This window comes from Sciurus carolinensis, chromosome 11 (assembly GCF_902686445.1).
Source record: "Sciurus carolinensis chromosome 11, mSciCar1.2, whole genome shotgun sequence".
NCBI lineage: Eukaryota > Metazoa > Chordata > Mammalia > Rodentia > Sciuridae > Sciurus > Sciurus carolinensis.
Window position 1 is genome coordinate 62,551,634 of NC_062223.1, and position 16,514 is coordinate 62,568,147.

Below are 16,514 nucleotides of genomic sequence, written 5' to 3' on the forward strand. Positions count from 1 at the left end.
AACTCAATTCCTGGTAGTCACCAAAATGAGTATTAATAATTAGTTGGATAGAGCGCTAATTTCCAGAATCTATAAAGAACTCAAAAAACTCTACACCAAGAATACAAATAATCCAATCAACAAATGGGCTAAGGAAATGAACAGACACTTCACAGAAGAAGATGTACAAGCAATCAACAGATATATGAAAAAATGTTCAACACAAGCAACAATAGGTGTTGGCGAGGATGTGGTGAAAAAGGAACACTCATACATTGCTGGTGGGGTTGCAAATTAGTGCAGCCACTCTGGAAAGCAGTATGGAGATTCCTCAGAAAGCTTGGAATGGAAACACCATTTGACCCAGCTATCCCACTCCTAGGCCTATACCCAAAGGACTTAAAATCAGCATACTACAGAGATACAGCCACATCAATGTTCATTGCTGCTCAATTCACCATGGCCAGATTGTGGAACCAACCTAGATGCCCTTCAGTTGATGAATGGATAAAGAAACTGTGGCATATATATACAATGGAATATTACTCCTCAATGAAGAATGATAAAATTATGGCATTTGCAGGCAAATGGATGAAATTGGAGAATATCATGCTAAGTGACATAAGCCAATCTCAAAAAACTAAAGGACGAATGATCTCTCTGATAAGCGGATGAGGACATATAATGGGGGTGGGAGGGGTTAGCATTAGGTTTAGGGTTACGTTTAGGGTTAGGGATAAGGAGTGTAGTAAGAATGAAGGAAAGAAGTACTGTATAGAGGGAAAACGGGTGGGAGGGGTGGGGGGGAAGGGAAAAAAAAATAATGAATCAAACATCATTGCCCTATGTAAACGTATGATTACGCAAATGGTATGCCTTGACCCCATGTACAAATAGAGAAACAACATGTATCCCATTTGTATACAATAATAATAAAAATTAAAAAAAAAATCAGTTGGTGTGGTCTAAAGTGTACCTAGAGTACATAGTAGATAATAAATATTCAAAACATATTTATTGAGTGACCAAATGAATGAAACATGTAGCCATAAAGATAACAAGGAGACTGAAGTTATATCTCAGTGGTAGAATGCTTAAATGCCTAGCATGCACAAGACCCTGGATTGATCGCTTGCACCACACACACAAAAAGATAAAAGGCGTTGTGTATAGCTCAGTGATAGAGCACAAAGTAAAGGCCATAGTTTCAATCCCAGCACCCAAAATAAGCAAGGCTATAGATTTAATTAATCCATGGACATGTGCCTATGAAATAATGTTAGTAAGAAAAACAACACTGTAAGGTTGTGTCTCCTACATTAAGATGAATTAGGATATGATAGATACACCGCCAGTCTTTCCAACTAGAAAATTGAAATATCACATCAGTCATATCACTAGGACAGCTTGAAAATAAATGCTATCTACCCCACCCCAGTTACTGGGTGTAGCTAAGATATTTCATTGCTGCAGACCCTGATTCCAGCTCTTGTGATTTTTAGATCTGTGATCTTGATCTCTTGGGCTTCAAAGTAGCTAAAACCTCAGCCTGTTCTGGGCCCACCCAGAGAGCTGGCATCCCCCTTGTGAGAAAGCACTGCATTCTCTGCAGAGGGTGGGGTCTGACTAACCACACAGGACTTCACCAGCCTGGCTGTGGGGAAAATGCCCATCTGACTCAAGGAGTCTGTGTGGGAAAATTACTGAACTTTCCTAAGCTGTGTAAACTATTTTTTAAGGACAAACAGCATAAAAAAGTGAATTTGATGAATTATAATTAAAATTTTCTAACTACAAAGTTATTTAAGGTCATAGTTCTTCTTCTTCTTCTTCTTCTTCTTCTTCTTCTTCTTCTTCTTCTTCTTCTTCTTCTTCTTTCTTCTTTCTTCTTCTTCTTCTTCTTCTTTTTTATTAAAATGAGCCCTTGCTTTACGTGAAGGTTTGACTGTTTTCTGTTAGGCTAAGAGCATGGTTTTCAAACTGTCTGCTAGTATTCCACAAGTTAGACCAATGTGTTCCCACTGCTAAAATCAGAGAATGATGGTATTTTTCCCAAGTCCAGGAATACACAAGTCAGTTAAAAGAATTTTGTCAATTCTATGTTTCTTCTCTATAAATGTTTTAACATTTTAATACCTACTACCAAATTTTATAAAAGTACTAAAGAAACATTATGAGAATATTTGGCCATTTGAATGTTCGTGATCTAACAGCTTGTCTTTGTGGCCGTGTGTGCTCCTGGTGGTTTTTTATTACATATATGAATTTTTCTGCTAGTAAATTGTTCCTTATTCATCATATTGAATTAAATGTGTCAATATTTTGTGGTGGTAACAAAGGACAACTTGACTTGTAGGCACTCTGCCCTGTGCTAGGTTTTTGTGTGAAATAGAATTTGTAAAATCCAAATGCTTATCTAATTCATACAGATCATGTTCTTATGGGCAGTATTTAATGACAAAGCCATGATAATAGAAGTATAGATCTAAGTTCAGGTAGTCCCTGGCTTATATCTTCAATGTAGAGAACTCTAGAAAGCCCTGGGAGTGTGTGCCATGGTTTTTGGCACTTAATCTATAGATATAATTTTTCTCTCATTCCCTAAGTGAAAGCACAAGCTGAGGACTTACTAGGATCCCTAGATTTTGACTGATAATACCTGCTACATGTCTAGTGTTATGCTATGTCCAGATGTTACTCAAATTAATATAGAGTCAGGTGAATATTTTAGGACAAAAACCAGCTAATCAGAGCACTATTTAAGTCTTAGAAAAATACACTAACTGCTGTGAGAACACAGAAAACCGGTGGTTATTGAATGGAAGTCAGGCATGGATTCATAAGGAGATGACATTGAACTAAGCCTTGAACAGCCTATTTGCCTGCTGAATGTCAGCTAAGGGATAGTGAAAAGGTAAGAGCGCCATTCCAAACACAGCACGGTTTAGATGCTGTCATTGAGGTAAGAGGACAGAGAGGTTTGCTGGGAGACAACTGCACATCAATGGTGAGACTGGAGATGGTAGTCAAGGATTATATCAGAAGGATCTCATCAGAGGCATTTGAACTTCATGTTGCAGGGAATGAAGGAAAACTACTAACGGTCTTAAGAAGATAAGTGGCAGATTTGCATTTAGAAAAAAGCACCTTTGGAGAATAGTTTGGAAATGTAGGATGCCAGTTAAAAAAGCCTGTTGTAAAAATCACATCAAAATTGATTTTGACAGAATATGATATGAAGAGTGGGACTTGGTTGAATGGGGAGTGGGGGACAGTAGGAGCCTTAAAGAACTGGTTACCAGTCTCCCTAATGGCAAATGCTGCTTGACAAATGGGTAGGGTTGCCAAATCTGCTTTGGTCATATAAATTAAACTATCTTTACCCTTCCTGTCTTAAAGGGTTATAGAGATAACAATGAAATGTAATTGTGTACAAATGAACAATGAAGTCGTTATTAATAGTGTTGTCAGAGTGATCTTCATCTACCCATGAGGTTGAATGAAATGGAATTGCCTCTTTTATGGGCTAGGAAAGTCAAATATCAGCAATTTATATGAATTACTTAATTTTCTTGTTACTTTCAGCTTACTTAAGGCCATATCATTATTTTTTAAAGAGAAGCAATGTATTTATTCCATCAAGGGATTTCCAGGAATGCTGGGGAGGCAAGTGTGGTAGAAAGTGTGCAGACTTTGGAGTCAAATAAGCCTAAGATTAGATTTTCTTCTAATTTATCAACAATGGTCTTGGGCAAGTCTATGTCTTTCAGCCTTATGTATTTTTTAATCTGGGAAATGGAAAGAAATAATATCTACCTCATTAGACTTATTAAATGAGAAAATTTGTGGCTTGTTAATATGTGGTATACAAAAGACATTTAATAAAAGTCAGTCTCCACTGCTCTGTATGCCCCCTCTCCCTCATTTTTCCTACTTGGCATAGACATCAGAGATTTCTGTTTCCTGTGTTCCAGAAAAACAGAGTTATACTGGGGATTTGGTGGGGATGTTCAGTTATCCTAACTTCAAGCCAAAACCTTTTCAACTGAGTGGCCAATGAAACTATCAAACATTCTACAAAATGACTTTGGGCACAATTTGTGTCAAGTTTTTCCGGAATGCCACAAGTCTCATCACATTTCACATCATTCAGGAAGTTACTCATTTAGCCCAGATTTCCAATAAACCCATACATATATACTGTGTCATTTTCCCCTGGAAATGTCATCACCATTTTCTTTTTTTTTAATGTCATAACTGCTTTTTGAAGGGGGGTGGTGCAAACAGTTCAAATGGTATTTATTTTCTTAAAGTCCTAACTCTGAAACCAAACCCAAAAGGTGAACTCACAGTTATTGATTCTCCACCCTCCTAGGGTTCAGTAGCACAGCCAGATTTCTGCTTCATTTTCCTTGCTTAGCATTTTTCCTTCCTTCCATTTAAAAAAAAAATTTTTTTAGGACACTGTGGGCATCAATTCTAGGGCTTTGTACATGCTGGGCAAGTGCTCTACCACTGAACTACCCTCCCACCTCCTTACTTGCTTAACATTTGTGTTCCCTGATGAAGGGTTCTGATTTGAATTAATTCAGTCTTTTTTTTAATTGCTTCTACTTTGTGCAGGCACTGTTTTGTCACAACATGAAATGTTTACAAGACAGACAATCTTTGCACTCATGAGCTTACATTCTTATGACAGCAACCAAATAAGGTATTTTCAGAGTGGATGAGTACAAGGAAGGAAATAAGCAGGCTAATGGGCTAATGGAATATACAGTGACTGGTAGATAGATGGATAACTTAGAAAGGGAGGTAAGGGCAGAAAGGACCTAAAGTGGAAATTTGCTCAACATATTTGGGTTTCTTCTTTTCTTTTTTCTTTTTCTTTTCTTTTTTTCTTTTCTTTCGGTACTAGGGATTGAAACTGGGAACCCTTTAGCACTGAGCTACACTCCCGGTTCTTTTTTTTTTAATCTTTATTTTTATTTTTTTATTTATTTAATTTTTTTGAGACAAAGTCTTGTAAAGTAACCAAAGCTGACCTCAAACTTGTAATCCTGGTGCCTCAACCTCCTGCGTATTGGAATTACAGGTCAGCTTGTAACGCCAACTTGTCTAGAAGTTGATAGACTTTTCTAACTTAAATTTTTTTTTTTTTTTTTTGTGGTACTGGGGATTGAACCCATCACTCAGCACTCCACGACAAACCTATATTCCCAGCCCTTTTCATTTTATTTTGCCCAGGGTCTTACTAAGTTGCTCAGGTTGGCCTCAAACTTGTGATCCTCCTGCCTCAAGCCTCCAAAGCAGGTGAGATTATAGGCATGTGCTACCACACCCAGCTTAAAAATTACTAACTAAATAATGTCTGTTCACTGAAGATAGAAAATGAAGAAAGGCAAAAATAAAACAAGACAGATAAATTCTGGTTAACATTTTGAGATATGTCATTTCAGATATACATTTATATTTTAATCAAATATGATCAGAATATCTTAATGGTATAAACAAGTCCTAATGTCAATAAATTAATGTCTGCTTCTGTAGCACTTTATTTTTTATTTTTTGAGGTACTAGGATTGAACCAGCACTCTATCACTAAGCTATACTCCAGACCTTTTTTTTTTAGCTTAAAACTTACAAATTTAAGTTTATGATCTGTATAATATGGGAGATCATAAACCTAAAATGGGTTGGCAGGGTTGTGTTCCTTCTGGAGGCCATAGGAGAAATTCCATTTCCTTGCTTCCAGTACCTTCTAGAGGCTGCCTGAATTCCTGGGCTTTTGGTCACATCACTTCAAACTCTGCTTCCAGTGTCACATCTTCTCTCTGACTTTACTCTGATCTTCAATCTGACCCTCCTGCCTCCCTCTTATAATGACTTTGTGATTATGCTAGACTAATGGGTAATTCAGGATCATCCCAAGATTTAAAATTTAATCACATCCACAAAGCTTGTTTCGCCCAGACCTTTTTATTTTTTATTTTTTTTTTTGAGACAGGTCTCACTAAGTTGCCCAAGCTGACCTCAAACTTGCTATCCTCCTGTCTTGGCCTCCAGAGTGGCTAGGATTATGGGGTGTGCACCACTGAGCTAGATAAATTACTTTCCTACCTCTGCAGCACTTTAAATAGTTTCTGTCATGCTAATAATGATAAACCACAATTGATTCAGTCCATTCACTGTTTGGGGGACAAAAGAACCATCCTAGCAGTTATTAACCACAAAGCACTTAATACATATTAGAAACATTGGTAATTTTACACACAGTGTTTCTGAGGCAAAGAATGTTCCCCGACTCACCTAATACCACACAGATAGTTACAGAGTGCTGAGCACTGAGCATCAGTGCTGAGTGACAGACATTTGCTAAGCATGTACTGTAGGCTAGGCACTATGCTGGCATCAGTAGAGACTTCTGCTATTTCCCTTAAACCCCACAGGTCAGAATTCTGTAGCCCTTCAATAACTATAGAGTCCACTCACACCAAGACTGCACATGAAGCACATAAACTGGACAGAAATCAGAAGGAGGAAATGGATACCACAGAGCCAAATACGGACAGAGGTCTTTATTTCATTACTTTAGGCTTTATTCCTACCTCATGACAGGTGTCCCTCCAAGATGGCTTCTCTACCCTGAGCCTCTCATTTCTTACCCTCTCTGAGGTTCAGTTTCTTCTATAAAATGGATACAGCATAGTTTTTATTTTTGGTTATTAAATAGCAATAAAGGCTGGCCCTGGGTGAACAAGTTTTCAGGAATAGGCTGGATTACTGAGTCCCCATCAATGCTCTTGGAAAGAGCAAGAAAGAAACAGTCGAGAGTTTAGAAACCTAAATAATGGGGGAAGAAAGAAACTGGATAGGATATGGCTTTTCCCAGGATATTGAAAGAAATAGAGATGGGAAAGAGGTGGGGGTAGAGAGACCTCCAGCAACCTCATTCAGGTATGGAATAATCAGTATGCATGACAAGTCGAAATTCCTTTAAACCCTGCAGGTTCCTGCCCAGTTACTCACAGAGTAGCACTCAATAATTTTTTTTTTAGTTTTGGGGGCTGTTATTGTTTTTAATAATTGGACCTGCCTTGGTTTTTCCACCTACAAAGTAGAGATGGTATTTGCACTGTGTTCTTCCTGAGACCATTCTAAATTTAGAGTCAGGAATCAAGAAATTTGGTCCAGGCCCATCATGGTGGTGCGGGCCTGTAATCCCAGCAACTAGGCCCATAGACTGAGGCAGGAGGATCACAAGTTCCAGGCCAGTCTGGGTAACATAGCAAGACCCTATCTCAAATTTTTTTAAAAGGGCTGTTCAGTGGTAGAATGCCTCTGGGTTCAATTCCCAGTGCCCCACCTCCCTGAAAACTTTGGTTCAAATGCCACCATGAACTCATGGGGCAATAATAATAATAACTTGTATGGATATCATTTTATAGTTTACAGTACAATTTTGCACCCATTATTTCATTTGGTCCATACAGTAATCCAGTCATTACTTCATTATTTCACAAATGGGAAAACTGAGTTCAAAGAGATTCAGTAATTGGTTGTTTGCTTAGCAAGTAAGTGATAGGCCCTCACCTTTGACCAGGGCCTGTCCCCTCTCTATTACATGTTGTTACTTTTAATGCTGGAACAATCCTTGCTCTGTTGAAAAGCAAGCAAATATACAAAAAACCTTTAAGTTCATGAAAGATTATCATCTCTACCTCGGGCTTAATAGAAATTGGGTTCTCCCTTTAGGTCATATCTCCCTCACATGCTCTTCTTATCTCTTGATTAGAAGCTGCCTATTCTTACATATTCCATATACCTCCAAGGCCTCTGTTGGCCGTTTTGTCTTTTCTCATTAACATTAATTTGGCACTACACTTCTACCACACGCAAATTTGCTTCCTTGAGGTTTACACCATCAAGCTCAGCCCATCAGACTCTCTGTTCTAGAATTTTGACTCTTGAATGGCCAATCCAAGAACAGAATGATGGGAGATACTGTGTTTGAGTCTGGTGCCATCCTCTCTGCTATAATTACAGTGGTCATCTTCTGACCTACCTTGGTCCATAAATATTTTAGCACCTGATACAGCATCTTCACTTCAAGTCTTGCTGTCACTCAGGTAACTTCACTATATGGAACCATTTAACATGTTAACCTCGATCCTTATTATTGGTAAAAAATAAATAAATAAATAAATAACCACCACCTCAGAGATACTCCAGCTTTCCTTTCCATGGTTATACTCTGGACTTCTCAAAACTAGAATTGTGCCCCCCTTCAGAGGTCTTAAGGCCTGATATACTAAAACTCTGTCACTTCCTGGCTACCTAGCTCTCTTACTCTTATTCTTACCATACGTGCTCTTAATAACTGGATACCAAAGCTGGGCACAGTGGTGGTGACTGTGGCCCTATTTACTCGTGGCTGAGGCAGGAGGTTCATTTGAGCCTATGAGTTTAAGACCAGCCTGGACAACTTAGTAAGACCCTGCTTCAGGGGAAAAAATATTCTGGATAATACCCATGTCTATCACTCCCCCCAGTATCCCCTTTCCTCTCCTATTCTGCCTAGAATTTATTGCAGTAGGAAGACCAGCATTGTCCTCTCTCTTCCATACTCTGAAGTCTCAACCTTGTATCAGTCCAACTCTGCCTTCTCCATCCCTACCTATACTTGAGCCCCTATTCTTGGCTATGCAGCAATCCTGTGGTCTACATCATTCACTGGGCTGTTGTAGGTATTGTAACCCTGGTCATCTCTTCACAATCGTGTATATTAATTAACAAATTGATTAATCCACTCATCCATTTGCTCACTCTATCAAATATTTCTTTGCTACCAGTTACATGCCAGGTCATGTACAACATATTTAATGCACAACAGTAGACCACACAGACACAGTGACTATCTTTATAGAATTATAGTCTAGTGGAGGAGAGAGCTTTTGTCCATTTTATCCAAATATATAATTGCAAAGAGTGCTACGAAGAAAACACTACTAAGAGCATACAGTGGGAAGACCTAACCTCATCTGAAGGGTCAAGGAAGGTTTCTCTGAGAAAGTGACCCTTAATTTGAGGCCTAAAGAAAGGGTTTGAATTAGCTAAGTGAAAGGAATAAGTGTGGAGTGGAAGTGCTTTGCAGGGTGGAGGGAAGTGCTTTGAGACAGGAAGGAGGAAGGAGGTGAAGAGGGGACACGTGTCAGAGCGCTTAGCTTAACTAGCATGCATCAGGCCCTGGGTTCCATTGCCAGTAACACAAAAATGGGGAGAGGGATCATGCAAAAGTGCACAGAGAGGGTTGAGGGCAAGGCTGAAAAATAATGTGAGCCAGATCTCTGCTAGTTTTAAAGATTTTGAACAAAAAGTATAGGACTTCATCCAGAGGTGTCATGACTTGATGTGTCCTCTTTTAAAAATGGTCCACCTGTTTGTAGTATTAAAAAATGTTTAATGGAGTTAAGTAAACCATATAAGAAGCTATTAGTTGTCCTTTGAAGGTTGATGGCTTAGTGGAGATAGATTTCAGAACTTCCTCTAAACTCCTAAAAGCCCATAACCTATCTTTGGTTCCTCCCCCACCACACCACCACTTCTACCACTTTTTGAAATTGACTTGCTTCCTACTTCTTAGGAAATTAAAAATATTACGTGTGAACTTCCTCAATTTCCTGCCTTCACACCCACAGATTCATCTAACTGTACTTCCCTCACTTCCTTCCTACCAATATCAGAGAAGGAGGGTCAGGTTTCCTTTCTGAGGCTCATCATTTTCCCCTTCCACCTTCTCCAAGACCAATACCATGGTCCATTGCTTAGCCACTCCCCAGCCTCTAAACATACTGGATTCTCTTCTAATTGCATAAGCAAAACTCAAAATCCACCCGCCTCCTGTTACGCTAGCTGCTACCTTATCACTCTCCTTACCTTTATAAAAACGAAAAAAAAAAATGTTATAGGGCTGGGGTTGTAGCTCAGTAACAGAGCTCTTGCCTAGCATGTGTGAGGCGCTGGGTTCAATTGTCAGCACCACATAAAAAATACATAAAATAAATAAATAAAATAAAGGCAATGTGTCCATCTACAACTAAAAATATTTCTTAAATGTTATATCTTCTACTTTCCCTGTGTCAGAGATAGCAATGCTCACCAAATAGTCCCTCTGCTCCCCATATTTCCCAGTAACTTTGCAGTTAGGCTGGGCACGGTGACTCATATCTCACTCTGAACCAAAGCAGGGAAGAGCTGAGCCAAATATAAAGGAAGTTTTTTCTTCCAGGAGTTGCAACGTCAAGATGATGGAACTTCCATCTCTCCAAGCTCATCAGTGACTCTGTAGTGCAGACCCAGGCCCCACTACCACCCCTGATTCACAGTAGAAAAAAAGCAAATTTCTTGTGTTAAAACATGAAATTTGGGGGTTCTTTTCACTAGAGTGTAGCCTAGCTTAACTATATATGAACTTTCTCACCTCCTATGTACTTTTTTTTAAAAAGACAGAATACATTATTTCTGACATAACTTTTATCATTTCTCCTCTCCATTGACCTTACTCGGGTAAGTGCCACCACAATTATTTTATTGCTAAGTCAAATAACATTTTCATTTCTCTGCGTCATTTGGCCCAATAGGCTGTTCTCTTGTAGAAACTTCTTTCCTCTGGGTCCTATGACTCTGCCTCTCTGTTTTTCCCCCACTTCTCTAGAACACAGGTTTGGGAGATAAACAGATCTTTTCCTCACTCTATCAAAGAGGAATCAGATGGCTTTTATCAAGCCAAGTTCCCATTTAAATAACGTCTGTGGCTTTCCAAATCTAAGCTTATTAACCTGAGACTTTTGAGAATCTCCATATTTAGCCCCAGCTTATCTGCCCAACTTTATTTTCTACTGTTCTCCTTTACACAGCTTACATTTTATCCAATATGGGCTTGATGAGCTCTTCCTTCCCTTTGCTCTTCCTCATGCTGTTCCCCACATCTGTCGTGTGCTTCAGTTCTGGTTACTCCATAAAGTAATTTAGGATGTGTCCAAACATGTTTGAATAAGGATAGCTTAAAATAGTAAAATACTGGGAACCTAAACGTTCATTTCTAGGTAACTGCTTAAATAGGAAACAGTGAATTCATGCAACACATTCTATGAAGACAATAATGGGTATAGTTATGGAAGTTATGCACAATTTATTAAGTAAATAAAGCAGAAGGTATATACATCATCTTATATTTGTTAAAACACAGAAAACACCTGGGGTACTAAATTAAAATATTAATGGACATGGGTTAAAAAAAAAACCAGATAAACTGAATTTTATCAAAATTTTTAAAACTTTTGGGCTTCGAAGTCACTATTAAGAAAGGTGGCTGGGCTAGCTGTGGTGGTGCACACCTGTAATGCCAGCAACTCAGGAGACTGAGGCAGGAGGAGCCCACGTTGAAGGCCAGCCTCAGTAATTTAGCCAGATCTTGTCTCAAAATAAAAATAAAAAGGGCTGAGATGTAGCTCAGGGGTAGAGTGCCCCTGGGTTCAAGTCCAGCACTAGACCAAAAAGAAAAACGAAAAAAGAATGAAAAGACAACCCACAGAATGCAAGAAAATATGTGCAAATCATGTATCTAATAAGAGGCTTATATCCACAATATGCTTAAAAAACTCTTACAACTCGATGATAAAAGACAACCCAATAAAAAAAATAGGTAAAGAATCTGTACACATCTCTCCAAACAGATGTACAAATGAAAAGATGCTCATCATCACTAGGCATGAGAAAAGCAAATCAAAGCCAAATCCTCCTACTCCCTAGGACAACTATAATAAAAAAGACAGATGTCTTGATCAACAAGTGTTCGTGAGGATAGAGAGAAACTAAACCCTTGTACACCGCTGATAAGAATATAAAATGGTGTGGCTGCTTTGGAGAACAGTCTGTCTGGCATTTCTTAAAAAGGCTAAACATAGACTCACCATTGATCCACCAGCAATTCCACTCCTAGGTATAAACACAGAAGAAATGAAAATGCATCCACACACAAACTTGTGCTTGTCTAGCGTGTGCGGGAAGTCCTGGGTTTGATGCCCAGGACTACAAATTAATAAATAAAAATTTTAAATGAAAATAAAAAGTAAGCCCAGCACAGTGGTGTGTACCCATAATCCCAGCTACTGGGGAGATTGAAGCAGGAGGATTGCAAGTTTGAGACCAATCTGAGCAACTCCGTGAGACTGTATCAGATAAAAAGGAGTGTGTGTGGAGGGGTGTATCTCAGTGAAAGAACCCCTCTATGTTCAATCCCCAGTGCTACAGAAGACAAAACTTTTTTAAAAAATGCCTGTGCATGTAATAATTTGAGAAACATTAAATAAAGTGAAAGTATAGACTGCAGGTGTGACTCAATGGGAGAATTCATGCTTAGCATGCAGGAAGGCCTGGGTTCATTCCTAGCATTAAAAAAAAAAAGTGTCTAAGTGTATAAAAATACATACAAGAAACTGTTTACATCAGATGTCTCTGAAGAGTAGGATTGGCAGGGAGAGGGTTTTTATTTACCACTTTTATCCTCTGTACTGTTTAAATTATTTTTATAATTAACAGGTGTTACTTTTGTAATTATAATAAAAAACAATAAAACCAATGTAATCTCTCTCTTTTCTGACTTCATGGGAGTACTCATCTACCACCTGTTGAGATGCCTGACAACATTCTCATCATTACTAGTCTGAAGCCCTGGCAGTAAGTTCGTCTCCTTAATTCTGAATTATAGGAGGCCAAGGCCTCTGTGGGTTCTACCACCTCTATCACAGTGTTCATCGGACTCCTATCTTCGTGTCATCTGCAAAGAGCAGGAAGTGTTGGCTCTTATGCCAAGTTAGCAACCAACCTGCACACCAAAGAACCTCTGTCAGACCAGGTACTGCTGCGCAGTGTATTTCTTTTTTTGTGAAGTTCTCCTCCTCCAACCCTCACCCTATTTCCTGCTAGACTATCTTTTCCATTTGGTACACTCCCTTCCCCTGCCCTGGAAGAGGTCTTTTCTGGAACTTAGCATCATAGCTGTCACTAATTAAGGTCATACTTGGACCACACAAGAGAAAAGACCCTGAAATCAACTTTAACACTCATAATGTATGATTAAAAGTTGGAGGCTGTAGGCCCGCCTGCCAGCCTTCACCCCAGACAAACATTACCTTTATTAGACCAGTCAGGGAAATCGGTCTGTCTTCTGTCAGGGAGGCACATTTTCCCATCTTCCAAGATATGCAAACATCCTTAAAAAGACCATCCAAAAAAAAAAAAAAAAAAAGCTGATACAAGGAACATGGAGAATTGTCTACCAAGACTGGTGCATAGAAACTGAGATAATAAATGTGAGTTATTTAAGTAAGTTATTATATGGCAATAGATAACTAACATACCCATATGTTTTTATGCCTAGTGTTCTTTATTGCATTGTGTGTACATCTACATTTCTGATTTCCCTTTTGCCTGGTGTCCTTTTTTTCTTTTTTGCAGTGGGGGGGGATGCTAGTGATCCACACCAGTGCCTTATTCTATCAAGCACATGCTCTACCACTGAGCTCATCCCCAGCTCTCCTGGAGTGGTTTTTTAACCTTTCTTCTAGGATTGGTTTGCTGGTGATTAATTTTTTTCAGCATTTTTTAAAAGATCTAAAGTCTTTACTTCCCTCTCCTTCTTTTTTCTTCTTTTTTGGCATTACTGGGGATTGAACCTAGGGCCTCACACATGCTAGGCAAACATTTCACCACTAAGCTACACCCCAGCCCTTTTAATTTTGAGACAGGAATCTACTACATGTCTGACTCTTCTCTGCTTTCTTTTAAACAGTTTCACTGAGTCTGATTTACATACCATAAAATCCAAGCACTACAAATGTATAAATGCAGGTAATTTGGTAAATCATAGAATTGTGCAACTCTCACCACAATCTAGTGTTAGAACATTTCCATCGCCCAGAGAGTTCCCTGATGCCCATTTAGTAGTTAATCTCCACTCCTACCTCAACCTAGACAACCACTTAATCTGTTTTCTGCTTCTTTAAATGTGCCTTTTCTAGATATTTTATATAAACAGAACCATACCTGTAGTTTTTGTTTTCTGGTTTCTTTCACTCAGTATGTTTTAGATTCATCATGATGTAGTATACATTAGCAGTTTATCTTTTTAAATTATACAATAATATTCCATTATATGGATTATACCACATTTTTTTATCCATTCACCAATTGGTGAACATTTAGATTGTTTCCCTTTTTTAATGTTATGAATAATTGTAAAAAATTTTAGAAACATGTCTTTGTGTGGACATGTGATGAGGAAGATTCATAAAAACTGAATTTCTGGGTTGTATTGTTAAGTTTATGCTCAGTTTTTCAGGAGATTGACAAACGGTTATCCAAAGCATTACACCATTTTATAGCCCCTCAAGCAATCCATGAGGGCTCCGATTTCTCCACATCCTCACCAACGCTGCGTATGATACTGTCTTAATTTTATTACATTTTTTATTGTCCTTCTGGAGAGTATATGGTGGCATTTCAATGAGGTTTTAATTTGCATGTTGTTTATCTCCTGTATTCTTTTAGAAATCTTCTAGAGCCAGGAGTGGTGGGCCACAATCTCAGCTACTTGGAGGCTGAGAAAAGAGGGTTGCAAGTTAGAAGTCAGCCTGGGCAATTTGATGAACCTTGCCTCAAAAATAAAATTTAAAAGGCTGAAGATATATGTAGCTCCATGGCAGAGTAGTGCATGCCTTAAACTCTGGGTTCAATTCCCAGTACTAGAAAAAAAATTCTTATTGTGTTAGCTCTTAAAAGTTTATAATCACTTTGAAATAATTTTTGCATATGGTCTAAGGTAAGGGTCTGAATTCATGTGTGAGTGTGTGTGTGTGTGTGTGTGTGTGTGTGTGTGTGTGTGTGTATTCAGTTTTCCAAGTACCATTTGTGGAAGAGACTGTCTTTTCCCTCAATCAGTTTTCCTTGCTCCTTTGTCAAAATCAAACAACTGTAAATATAACGTTTTATTTCTGGGACTATTATGTTCCATTGATTTATGTGCATATCTTCATGCTAATACCATACTCTTGATTACTGTGACTCTAAGTTTGACTTCCTTTATTTTATTTATTTCTTATTTTAGGTACTGGGGACTAAACCCAAGGGTTCTCTACCACTGACTGAACCACATCTCCAGCCCTTTTCATTTTTATTTGAGGCAGGGTCTTGCTAAGTTGCTGAGTCTGGTCTTGAATTTGCAATTTTCCTGCCACAGCCTCCTGAGTGGTTGAGAGGATCAAAATAAAATAAGAAAAAGGGCTGGGGGTGTTGCTCAGTGAGTGAGGCCCTAGGTTCAAATCCAGTCCTGAAAAAAATAAGAATAAATAAATTCAAGAGTTTCTTTACTCTCTCATGGCTTGCTGAATTATTTTTAATTTTTAAACTTCTTTGTCTTTCCACATTTTTATTGGTGCATTATAGTTGTACATAATAATGGGATTTGTTACATATTCATGCATGCACACAATATAACAACATAATTTAGCCATATCACTTCCTAGTACTTGCCCCCTCCCTCCCGTTTTCCCTTCCCCTGGTCCCTTTCCTCTGCTGATCTTTCTTTGATTTTCATGAGATCCCCACCCTCATGACTTCCTTTTCCTTTTTCCTCTCTAGCTTCCATATATGAAAGAAACATATGACCCTGACCTCCTGAGTTTGGCTTATTTGCTTGGTATAATGGTCACTAGTTCCATCCATTTTTCTGAAAATGGCATAATTTTATTTTTCTTTATGGCTGAATAAAATTCCACATTTTCTTTACCTACTCATCCATTGATGAATACCTAGGCTGGTTCCATAGTTTGTATTGTGAATCATGCTATTAGAAACATGGGTATGTGTGTGTCCCTGTAGTATGATGACTTTAATTCTGCAGGATAAATACCAGGAATGGTATAGCTGGGTCATATGGTAGTTCCATGTCTAGTCGTTTGAGGAAACTTCATACTGATTTCCATAGTGGTTGTACTAATTTACAGTCCCACCAACAATGAAATGTGTTCCTTTTTCTCCACATCTCTCGACATTTATTATTGTTTATATTCTTGATGATTGCCATTCTGACTAGTGTAGATGAAATCTCAGGGTAGTTTTGATTGCATTTCCCCAATTACTAAAGATGTTGGACATTTTTCATATATTTGTTGGCCATTTGCATTCTTTTCATGAATGTTTAATTCATTGCCAATTTATTAATTGAGTGATTAGGTCTTTTTTGTTGTTGTTGTTTTTGGTGTGAGGTGTTTTTGTTTTTGTTTTTGTTTTTGGCACTGGGGATTGAACCCAAGGGGTTTAACCACTGAGCCACAATCCCCAGCCCTTTTTTATATTTTATTTAGAGACAGTACTGCCGAGTTGCTAAGGACCTCACCAATCTGCTGAGGCTGGCTTTGAACTGGCAATCCTCCTACCTCGCTTCCCAAGTTGCTGGGATTACAGGTGTGTGCCATGGT